This window comes from Lolium rigidum, chromosome 7 (assembly GCF_022539505.1).
Source record: "Lolium rigidum isolate FL_2022 chromosome 7, APGP_CSIRO_Lrig_0.1, whole genome shotgun sequence".
NCBI lineage: Eukaryota > Viridiplantae > Streptophyta > Magnoliopsida > Poales > Poaceae > Lolium > Lolium rigidum.
The window spans coordinates 11,428,984-11,441,561 of record NC_061514.1 but is presented as its reverse complement, the minus strand read 5'-3'; positions in this window follow the sequence as shown (position 1 = coordinate 11,441,561).

Here is a 12,578-nt window from a genome sequence, read left to right as displayed (position 1 = left end):
CAGTCCGCGCTACAAAGTCAGCTACCCGGATCCCGAACGCCACGAGTTCGGCTGTGCCGCAGTACGTCAGGTGGTCGGAAGTTTCGTGCACATTTGACAGGGAGGATCATCCTGCCATTGTGCCAAAAGAATACTACGCCTTGGTTGTAAGTCCCCGCATAGACGGGTATGATTTCTCCAAGTGCCTCATGGATGGTGGAGCCAGCTTGAACATCATGTACCTGGAGACTCTGGAGCGGATGAACCTCACCAAGGAACAACTCAAACACATCAACACTGAGTTTCACGGCGTGGTTCCGGGTAAGAAGGCAAACTCCCTCGGCAGCATCACACTTCCCGTGGCCTTCGGCGATGTTCACAATTTCCGCGAAGAGAAGATCACGTTTGAAGTTGTGCCCTTTAAGAGCTCCTACCACGTCATCTTCGGCAGGCCCACCTACCACAAGTTCCACGCAAGAGCGTGCTACATCTACAACAAGCTCAAGATTCCGGGTCCTAACGGTATGATTACCATATCCGGAGACTACAAAAAGGCTCATGAGTGCGAGTTGGGCGAAGCCGCTGTCGAGGGTACTCCTCGCCAATGCCCTCCGATAGGGGCTTAGGGTTGACGGAATCCTGTAGGCTGACACGAGACATCGGTTCACAGACAAGCGGGGAGAGCGATTTACCCAGGTTCGGGGCCCTCGATGAGGTAAAACCCTTACGTCCCGCCTCGTCTCGTTCTTGATTATGATGATAATGGGTTACAATGGGGTGCCGAATAGTTCGGCTGAGATCTCGTCGAGATGGCTATTGCTAAGATGCCCTAGCTCTAAGCTTTCTCTGGCTAAGATGGCTAAGATTGATTGTGTCCCTCGGCAGGCCCTCTCCTGGTCTCTATATAGGAGGCCAAGTCTCAAGGGTCCTAACCGAGCACGACTAAGTTTACAGTAAATTAGATCTAATCTTTCCTTGTTCGATCGTTTCTTTGTCTTGCCCGTCAAGGAACCTTCTGGTGCGCCGTCTTGGTGGCCCATCTTGCCTTCAGGTGTCTTCATGGGCCTCCAATTAATCAATACAGGATAGGGTAATGTGGGTTACCCGAAGGGTAGTGCCCACGTCAGTAGCCCCCGAGTGTCTAGCCGAAGATAGTTCGGGTAGAGACTAAAAGCATGTCTTCTCCTGATGTTCTTCTCCTTCATTGTCCTTGTTCATCTTGAATCCGCTCTGTGTCCGTTTTATCGGGTGCGCGTCAGCGCTCCCGATGGGAGTAGCCCCCGAGTCTAGGTACGGATGCTCGCAGTCCGTGCGTAGACTCAAGTTGTACTACTCGAATATTCTCCTCTGCCGATGTTTTCCACAGGTCTTCATAGGTCATTCGATATATTTTTGTTTATGCAAAGGATAATGAGTAACGTGCCCAACTGTTGTTTGGTTAACTGCCGATGGCAAAACAACGTTACCCTACACAGAATCAAGTCCCCGGGCATGATCCTGGAGTTCAAAAAATTTCTATCGGGTGCACGCCGCACTCCCGATGGCAGTAGCCCCCGAGTCTGGGTGCAAGTGCTTGTAACTGAATGCAGACTCAAACCTTCTTCCTTTGACTGTTCATTCTGTCGAGTCTTCATTTTATCGGGTGCGCGTCAGCGCTCCCGATGGGAGTAGCCCCCGAGTCTAGGTACGGATGCTCGCAGTCCGTGCGTAGACTCAAGTTGTTCCACTCGATAACTTTTCATATTTCCTTCGAATGCTTCCAGATCATGACGTCATTGATGACGTATAACTGCTGCAGGCTGATTTGACGGGTTCATCATGACAAGCTAGTCCTAGCCCTGTTTATTCAACGTTTTAGGGTTTGACCGTGTAACGATCGAGGTGGCTCCTCGATTTTCGCACAATCGTGCGCGTAGTGGGCCGTCAGTTCTCTCCCTTCCTTAAGCGCCACGTGCTTTCTCTAACTTCTTCTTAAAATCTCCAAAGGGCAAAAAATTCGCAATCTTCTCCACGGTTCCCGCAGCATCTCCTCATTCTTCCCCTTCTTCCTTCTTTCGCCATTGTTGCGCCGCCGCCACAGTTTCAATCTTCCTTAGATCTCGCGATGGTGAAGAAGAAGAACACCGCCGCCGCTGCTAGCTCCACCAGCGGAGGTGCCGCCGCCAAGTCCTCTCCTCCTCCGAAGGGGAGCGCTCCGAGCGCCCCTCCCCCAGCCCCGGTGCCGCTAGCGCCGTCGGGCTCGATGGCCAAACCCGGGGACTCGGGTAGCTTCAACCGTCACCAAGCGTGACGAAAAGAGGTCCCGAAGCTTAGGATTGATATCCTCCGACGCGGGAGATGTGATCCTTCCAGGTGCGATCTCTCGGCCCGATCCTCCCGTTGGATTTTCCGTGATGTTCTTATCTTTTCTTCATCGAGGCCTTTCGCTCCCCACTCATGGATTCCTCCTCCATCTCTTGCGGACGTATGAAATCCAATTATGGCAACTTACCCCCAACTCGATCCTCCATGTTGCTCGTGTTCATCACCCTTTCCGAGGCGTTTTTGGGTATTGAACCTCATTTCGGGCTATGGAAGAAGATCTTCTATGTGAAAAGATACAGCAGTAGTAATGGGTACTTTGTCACCGGAGGAGTAGGTTTTGTTGCTCGCTCAGAAGTTAATTACTTTAATTTCCCAATGAGAGAGTCCGTGCAAGGATGGAGGTTGAAGTGGTTTTATGTTAAAGATTCCTTGTCACCCGAATGTCGACTTCCCTGCTATGCCGATGTTACTGAAGCCAAGCCCAAGGACTCTTGGAAGAACATCCTCTCTACCGACGAAAGAGCCTTAGCCGAAGAATTGTTTGCCAAATTCCTTCGAATCAAAGAGGCTGACGGCCAAACTATGATTGGTACGGAGGTGGCAGCAGTTTTCCGAAGCGCCGAATCCAGCCGGTCATGGCCGGAGTTCACCCGATGTGGTTATACTCAGGTCCAAAGGATGAGACCGGGATTAATGCTGCCGATCTATCGAAAAAGAGTTGCTTGATGAAGTTCGTCGCCTTACTTCCTTCAACCAGGAAGATTCGATTCCGTTGATCTCTTCTTATGCTCCCTTGACGCTCGATCACCCACCATCAGGGGTATTTTCCTTTCTTCATATCTCTATTATAGTTCCTTGCTTTAGCCAACATGATTACCTTTGTTCTTACTTATCATTTTTCTTTGCCAGATCCCTATGGCTTCCGAAAATACACGTGATTCACTGGATGATACTTCTGAGGGAAGAGGCTCCTCAATCCCCGTAGATTTTCACACCACCGATCAAACAGGTTTAGAAGATGAACATAATTGTCCGATGGATCTTGAAGTTGCCGATGCTGATCTTCCCTCCTCAGTCAATAACGCTTGTATCGCAGACGGATCAGTGCATTATGTCGACACTGATCGTGATACTTTTGTTGATGCAGCTGCGGAGGAGGCCAAGGCTTATCCTGCGAAGAGATCAACCGGCGGCTTTGCCGACGAAGATGATCTCTTCGATATGTAAGCAGTTCCCTTTTGAAAGTTATACTGTGCCTCCTCTTCTTTTCTTTTTTTTTTACTTTTCATACTTCTATCATAATTACAGTCGACTGTTTTACTTTTGCAGCGATGAGGGTTTTATCGAGCCTCCCCCTAAAAAGGCCAAGTCTGACGCCGTTTCGCCGGTCGTGGCGGCTTCCGAAGCTTCAGCTCCTAAGGCTGCCCCCATGCCTCAAGCTTCGACTGCGTCTTCCCTTTCTGAAGGGAAGGATATTTCTCCAACTGCTGCTACTGCGGCTCCTTTTTCTGTAAGTCCTCTTCTGATCTTAATACAGGTTTCTTGGAGCGTGCCTTGTTTAATTGCTTTTCTTTCTTAAGGACCTGCGTGGCGTTATCTCTTCTCTGGAGGTTTTCGCCTCCCGATTCACTTCTTTAGAGGCTGACAAAGTTCGGCTGCAAGAGGAAGTCGAATCTTCCTCCTCAAAACTGGATGGCGCAGTCAAGATAGCTGCCGCAGCTCGCCAAGAGATTGGTTCTCTGAAGGAGGAGCTGGCCAAACTGAAAAGGAAGCTGAAGGAGGAGGAAGCATCCAGGCTGGTAGCTGAGGCCCGAGCAGCCGAAAAGGATGAAGTCCTTCGTCAATCTTCTCTGGCCTTGCTTGGTAATCTCTAACATACTTTCGTCGAGTGATGCTTTTATGGATTTACTTTTTGTCAATGACTGAACTTTTCCCTTTCTTTCTATTGCAGAGGCAGCAAACATTCCAGTCGATGCCTTGGAAAGAGTTCCAAATAAGTCCCCAGCGAACGCTGTGTCAATGATTCTCGCTTCTCACCAGCTTACACAAGAGCTTCTTGTGAAGGGGAAAGGTGCTCTGGCGCGGATGCACTCGATGATTTTCCCCAAGATTAAGCAGGAGAAGACCCTGGGACAGCTAATCGATACCTTCGCGGTTGACACCAAAGAGGTCATCGAGGTATTCAAGCGTACATCGCGTACTTTTGGTGCTCTCCTTGCCTTCCAGCTTATGATGGGTTACGGCTTTAAGGGTGACATCGAGGAAATGACTAAGGGGCTTCCAAAAGGGCAAGACGGGCAGCCTCGTTGATTTGAGCACCTTTAAGGCGTCTCGCTCTTACTTGTGCCCGTCGGCCTCCTTGAACTGGTTGCCTCAAGGAAATCGTCGACTGGTCCTAGTTCATCGACTCAGACTCAGCTTCCTTGATTCTTGTAACAAACTTGTGCCTTGAGCTGATGCAAAACATTGCTCTCCCGCAGAAACTCATGCTTTGTAATAAACTCCGTGCTAGCATTGTTGTTAGCACACTTTTGTTATGATATCGCTTTCTTGCGCTTCTCCCGATGGGAGTTATTTTGGACGTTCGGCTGTACCATATCCATCACTTCTTTATAACCAATACTTTCTGCAGGTCTTCCCAAGTACCCTCGTTTGTAGACGATTCGTCGGGTGCGCTTCCTGAAAGCGATCGGATCCAGCGCATGAGAGACCGGATGACGCAGATGGAGAAGGATTTACGCAGCACTTATGCCTTGGCTGCCATCATTAATAAAAAGAGCGAAATTGCAGCCGTCGTAGAGCGGTACATTCTTGGCGAGCTGCACAAGGCTACCGAAAGTTTAAACTGTAAGTTTCTTGATCCCTTTGGCTGCTTGCTAGCAACTTCTTGTCTGAGTCTTCTATTAATTCTTTTGGCAGTCATAGCATTGAACCCTGCGGAAGAGAACAGGCGGATACACGAGCGGGTGCATGCTTTGACTCAGCTTTCCTCGTCTGAAGAAACTTTCTGGCGGGAGCACTCGAAGGCCTCAACTGTCGTCAAATTTCAGGATCGGGTGCAACAGGTCCACCAGTTCTTCGACAAGTGCTACAAGGCCATGAGGGTAGTTTGGAAAACAATGTTTCCTCTGAATGCAGTTCCCCCCACCCTTTTGACTTTTATGTCTGAATTTGGAAGTGCCAAGAAGGTTCGGGAGCTGGTAAGATCTCAAGTCTTTGCAGGGGCCAAGTGCACGCTTGCCCTTGTCCTTGCTTGTTATCCTTCAGCTTGCTTGCTATCTATTGCCAACGCAACTGGTGACTTCGAGGAGCTGTACCCGAAGGTTTTAGCTCCTGCTCGTGTAATTGTCGACAGGCTTGAAGAGATGTCGACTATACCTGAGGAAAAGGAAACTCCGCAAGGGTGATATAACGGTGTAAAGTTACCTTTGTAAATTGTATTGGCTAGTTCATCCGAGTGCTCGGATTTTTGGGCCAAAAACTTTCTTATTTGGTTGGTACATGACTGTGTACTTTTACCATGCCGTTGGCAAATATTTAAAGGGGCGAAGCTTAATTGCCCGTTGGATGTATAAGTACTAGTTGGTTAGCAAATCATTATGAGTGATCAGCTCGTGTTGCAGGTTTTGCTAAACCTGTTGTATGCGCAACTTTGCTTTCAACTGTTTGTGAATTTCGACAGTCATTCCCGAATTTTTCGGGTGTAATGATTCTATCGATGAGCCCGTTGTTCCTTTGATATTTCCATAAGTAAAATATCGAACGTGGGTTGTTGTTTATGAAGTTTTGCTATTTGCGGCACTCTTTAGAGTCATCTATAGCGAAGAAAAAGGTGAACGTCCTTTAGCACTCGTAGAGGCTTTCTTTTGGAGCGCGATCTTCTGCCTTGTACTATGTTTACATAGTGATGGGGCTTAGAAGTTTGTCGTTACTGCAATGCTTAACAAGGGAATAAAGCTTAAGTTCTTATTAATAAGGTAAGCACGATGCTAGAGGGCGGAAAAGGGGAAGCCCTGTTTTAAAGTAAAGGGGAAAAAACAGTAAAGACTAGTAGATTGCTTAGGTACGGAAGGGGTTCTTCTCTTCTTCTGGCTTCTTCACTGTATCAGTGATTGCTACAGCGTTGCTGGTTTCGCCAGGGGTTTGGGCGGTAATCGCCATTGTCTTGCCATCTCCAGAGCCTTCTGTGCCATCAGCTGCCGATTCCTTTGCTTTCGAGGCTCCTGCTGCCGAAGCTTCTACTGCCGAAGCTTCTGCTGCCGAAGCTTTTGCTATCGAAGCTTTAAGGGTAAGAGCGGCTGAATTCTTCTTGGCGTCCCTGCTACCTTTTTCTTCCTTGATTTCTCGTATAGACAGCTTGGGCGGAGGGTCGATGATTTCTCGCTGTGACCCAAATTTTGCAGCAATCCTCTGAAAGTCGCGATCACAATTGTCCGAGCGTGAGAAACTTCCATAGACTGTGATGTTTGTCCCGTTATTCCCAGGCATTTTCAGCCTAAGGTATGCATAATGCGGCACAGCCATGAACTTGGCATACGCTGGTCTTCCGAGTATAGCGTGATACTGTGACTCCCAGTTCACCACCTCAAACTCGATCTTCTCCTTCCTGAAGTTGTCGGCCCTGCCGAAGATGACATTCAGGTAGACTTTGCCAAGAGAGTAGCCCGGTGCGGTTGGAAGGATCCCATGGAAGCAGGTGTCTGTTTCTTCCAACATGTTCATGGTGATCCCCATACTTCTAATTGTGTCGACAAAAATCAGGTTTAGACCGCTTCCACCATCCATGAAAACTTTGCTCATCTTGAACCCCCCAATTTGTGCTTCAACGACCAGGGCGGCGTGCCCTGGCTTTGGTATGGTCATCGCGTGATCTGCTCGACTGAACGTAATGTTCTGAGAAGACCATTCGACGTACTCAGGGATGTTTGCCATGATGCTTTCTGCCAAGTTGATCTCTCGAGTGAGTTTCTTCATCTCTCTTTTCGAGACACCTGTCCTATGGATCATGCTCATCTGCCCACGTGGTGGTGGAAATGCCTCGTTGGGTTGATGAGGTTGAGCTTGCTGGACCTGATGTTGCGGTGGAGGAGGTGGTGGTGGTGGTAGTTGCTGCTGGCCTGCCTGCTGGATGAGTTTATGCATATCGATGAACTGCCGACAGTCCCTGAGCAGGTGGCTAGACTTTACTTTACCGTCCTTGGAGTCGGTATATGAATGCAGGTAGCATGGAGCGTTGATCTGCTCAGCGTAGGGTAGTTCGGGTGTTCTCTGCTGTCGTGGTTTATAGTTGCCACGGTTACCAGAGTTGCTCCGATTACCATCCTGTCGATCGTCTCGCCTGTCATCATACCTGGAGACTCTGGAGCGGATGAACCTCACCAAGGAACAACTCAAACACAGCAACACTGAGTTTCACGGCGTGGTTCCGGGTAAGAAGGCAAACTCCCTCGGCAGCATCACACTTCCCGTGGCCTTCGGCGATGTTCACAATTTCCACGAAGAGAAGATCACGTTTGAAGTTGTGCCCTTTAAGAGCTCCTACCACGTCATCTTCGGCAGGCCCACCTACCACAAGTTCCACGCAAGAGCGTGCTACATCTACAACAAGCTCAGGATTCCGGGTCCTAACGGTATGATCACCATATCCGGAGACTACAAAAAGGCTCATGAGTGCGAGTTGGGCGAAGCCGCTGTCGAGGGTACTCCTCGCCAATGCCCTCCGATAGGGGCTTAGGGTTGACGGAATCCTGTAAGCTGACACGAGACATCGGTTCACGGACAAGCGGGGAGAGCGATTTACCCAGGTTCGGGGCCCTCGATGAGGTAAAACCCTTACGTCCTGCCTGTCTGTTCTTGATTATGATGATAATGGGTTACAATGGGGTGCCGAATAGTTCGGCTGAGATCTCGTCGAGATGGCTATTGCTAAGATGCCCTAGCTCTAAGCTTTCTCTGGCTAAGATGGCTAAGATTGATTGTGTCCCTCGGCAGGCCCTCTCCTGGTCTCTATATAGGAGACCAAGTCTCAAGGGTCCTAACCGAGCACGACTAAGTTTACAGTAAATTAGATCTAATCTTTCCTTGTTCGATCGTTTCTTTGTCTTGCCCGTCAAGGAACCTTCTGGTGCGCCGTCTTGGTGGCCCATCTTGCCTTCAGGTGTCTTCATGGGCCTCCAATTAATCAATACAGGATAGGGTAATGTGGGTTACCCGAAGGGTAGTGCCCACGTCAGCCGCCTTCGCAGAGTCTGTGATATCTGGAGAAGAGCTGAAAGGCTACAGAGCCGCGGTGGATCCGACTGAGATGCAGACCACCAAGAAGCAGATCTCCGAGCAGAAAAACTCCTTCAGGGCCGCGATAGAGACCAAGAAAGTTAACTTCAAGGAAGCTGACGCTACCAAGCAAGTCTCGATTGGGGCCAACATGGATCCCAAATAGGAAGACGCGCTCGTCGAGTTTCTCCGCGCTAACATGGATATCTTCGCATGGCAGCCCTCTGACATGTCCGGAGTACCAAGGGAACTCGCCGAGCACTACCTCAACATAAACCCGGGGGCTAAACCGGTGAAGCAAGCTATGCGACGCTTTGGAGATAAGAAGCGCCGCGCCATAGGAATGGAATTAGCAAAGTTACTAGAGGCAGGTTTTGTAATAGAAGTAATCCACACCGATTGGGTCGCAAATCCCGTCCTTGTACCCAAAAAGAATACTGAAATACTAAGAATGTGCATCGATTACTCTGGCTTGAACAAACATTGCCCGAAAGATCCGTTTCCCCTGCCGCGCATTGACCAAGTCATTGATTCGATGGCAGGGGCGGAACTTTTGTGTTTTCTTGATGCGTATTCCGGGTATCATCAGATCCGGATGAAGGAGTCTGACCAAAAGGCGACCTCATTCATCACCCCATTTGGCACTTACTGCTATGTTACTATGCCCGTTGGCTTGAAAAACGCAGGTGCCACCTACCAACGTACGATGCAGCGGTGCTTGAAGGACCAGATTGGCCGGAACGTACACGCCTACGTCGACGATATCGCGGTCATGACTCGGAAAGGGTCCGACTTGATCAGCGATCTCACAGAAACCTTTGAGAATCTCCGTCGGTACAAGATGATGTTGAATCCGCTAAAGTGCGTCTTTGGCGTACCAGCTGGAAAACTCCTTGGCTTCATTGTCTCTAACAGGGGCATCGAAGTAAACCCGGAAAAAATCAAGGCAATTTTGTGCATAAAAAGGCCAACTTGTCTCAAAGATGTGCAACGGCTCACTGGTTGTGTCGCAGCAATCAGCAGGTTTGTTAGCCGTCTTGGCGAGAAGGCACTTCCCCTGTACAAGCTATTGAAGAAAACAGACAAGTTTGTCTGGGACGAGGCAGCGGATGCAGCACTACAGGGGTTGAAGGACATACTCACCTCCCCACCTATCCTAGCAGCTCCAGGAGAGTCAGAGCCTATGCTCCTTTACCTGGCAGCCACCAACAGGGTCATCAGCCTCGTCATCGTGGTGGAACGACAGGAAGAAGGTCACGAATATGGAGTCCAAAGGCCGGTCTACTATATTAGCGAGGTCCTTACGGAATCCAAACAGCGCTACCCTCACTTTCGAAGTTAGCCTATGGAGTATTCCCGGGCAGCAGGAAGCCGAGACATTACTTCCAAGAACATCCAAGTAACAGGTCGTGAGCAAGGCTCCGCTGTCAACGATTCTCAACAACGCTGACGCAACAGGACGCACAGCAAAATGGGGCATTGAATTATCCGCCTTCGACATCAGCTACAAAGCCAGGACCGCGGTCAAATCCCAGGTCTTGGCAGATTTCGTCGCAGATTGGACAGAAGCTCCGGATGCAAATCTGGAGCCGGAACCAGAGACATGGGTTATGCACTTCGATGGATCCAAGCAGCATCAAGGCTCAGGAGCCGGAGTCACCTTGAAGTCCCCTACCGGAGAAGAACTGCAGTACGTTTTGCAGATCCACTTCGAAGCTACAAACAACATGGCGGAGTACGAGGCTCTACTACACGGACCGCGCATCGCTAAGGAAATAGGGATCAAGCACATTATCTGCTGCGGAGATTCCGACCTGGTGGCACAGCAAGTAGCCGGAACCTGGAACGCCAGAAATTCCGTCATGGCGGCTTACCGAGACGAAGTTGACGAGATCGCCAAGTGCTTTCTAGGATACGAAGTCAAGTACGTCCGGAGAGACGACAACGCAGCGGCAGACATGCTATCCAAGCTCGGATCCGGCAGGAAACCAATTCCGCCTGGTGTTTTCCTGGAGCATCTACGGATACCCTCGGTGAAGGGCGCTAACCCGGAAAACCTAGACGTGGCAGTATCTCCCGCTAGAGAAGTGATGGCTATCATTCCGACTTGGACACAGCCTTTCCTGGACTACCTCATCGATAAGAAGTTGCCAGAGGACGAGGTCCTCGCGCGACAGATCATCAGACGAGCAAGATCCTACACAATTATTGATGGACAGCTCTACAAACGAAGCGCAACAGGGGTATTTCTCAAGTGCGTCTCTAATCAAGATGGCATTGAAATCCTCAGAGAGATCCACGCAGGGGATTGCGGGCATCATGCCGCTCCCAGATCACTCGTTACAAAAGCTTTTCGGCTAGGCTTTTATTGGCTCACAGCTAAAGAAGATGTCGACAAGATAGTCAAAACCTGCCGAGGTTGCCGGCACTACGCTACTCAACCAAACGCTCCAGCCCAAGAGCTGAAGACCATACCTATCACCTGGCCATTTGCGGTCTGGGGGCTCGATATGGTTGGCAAGTTAAAAAGATCATCTCCTGGCGGTTTTGAATACCTCTTGGTCGCTATTGACAAATTCAGCAAATGGATCGAGGCAAAGCCAGTGAGAAAAGCCGACAGTGCTACGGCACTAAAATTTGTCTGCAGCCTCGTGATGAGATTCGGCATCCCACACAGCATAATCACAGATAATGGCACAAACTTCGCTCAGGGAGAATTGAAGGACTATTGTGAGACAATGGGGATTCGATTGGACCTTGCATCTGTGGCTCACCCACAATCCAATGGTCAAGTTGAAAGGGCTAACGGTCTAATACTATCAGGAATTAAGCCACGCCTTGAAGAACCGCTGCGACGAGCAGCTGGAGCTTGGGCTGACGAATTGGACGCTGTCTTGTGGAGTTTGCGAACTACCCCTAACAGGTCAACAGGGTTTACCCCATTTTTCCTGGTATACGGATCCGAAGCCGTGATTCCCTCCGACATCATCCACGATTCACCGCGAGTTTCCGCCTACAATGAAGAAACAACTGACGAGGCCAGACAGCTATCTGTGGACCTGATCGAGGAAGCTCGGAATTTAGCCGACCAGCGCTCCGCCATCTACCAGCAGAAGCTCCGACGTTATCACAGTCGTCGAGTTCGAAATCGCTCTTTCATGACAGGAGACCTGGTCCTCCGCCTTCGGCAGGTGAAAGATCATAAGCTGCAGTCCCCATGGGAAGGACCCTTCGTCGTTAGCAAAGTGCTTCATAACGGATCATACTACCTTGTTGATTTCCGAGAGCTGAGGGACAGACCTGCTAATTGGCACCGGAAACGCAAGCGTGAGGATCCGGATGACATCTACGACGAGACAGATCGCCCTTGGAACATCGCACAGCTACGTCCTTTCCACACTTAGCGTACTCTTTCTGAGTTCTAAACTCTGTAATAGTTATACATGATCAATGAAATAAAGCTTATGGTTCACTCTTCGAGTCTTTTACCTCCTTTACTTGTTCATTTTTAGATCATGTGTGTTTTCCGACTAAAACCGCAGAGCTGGATATTTCCGCCTAGGCGTGTATAAAAAGTTGTGATTTTCAAAAATCGTCCTTTAGGACGTAAGCTTAAGTTTTCTGATTAAATTGTTATCTGTTGCGAACTCATGGATTCCTAGTAGCGATTTCCGGCACCTATGCTTGGGGGCTTGTTTCCGCGGTTATTGACGGATTACCATTGGGTTTCGTCGCCGCCGGCGAGCGTTTCCGAGCTAAGGTCTTCCGGCTCGCGGAAGGTCAAGCGGGCAAGTCGGAAAACAACGAAATCAGCACTTGCTTTCCGACACAAAACGAAACATGCACATAATATTAACGGATAGCAGGATAAGTGTTTCCGCTCCATGCATAGTCGTTTCGTCCCTAGCTACTTAAGAATTTAAAAGTCTTATTACAAACCCACTTTGGGGCCAAAATGATGCAACTGTGTTTCATTGTTTAAATAGGAACTCTACTCGGAGCTCTCCTCTTCAGATTCCTGG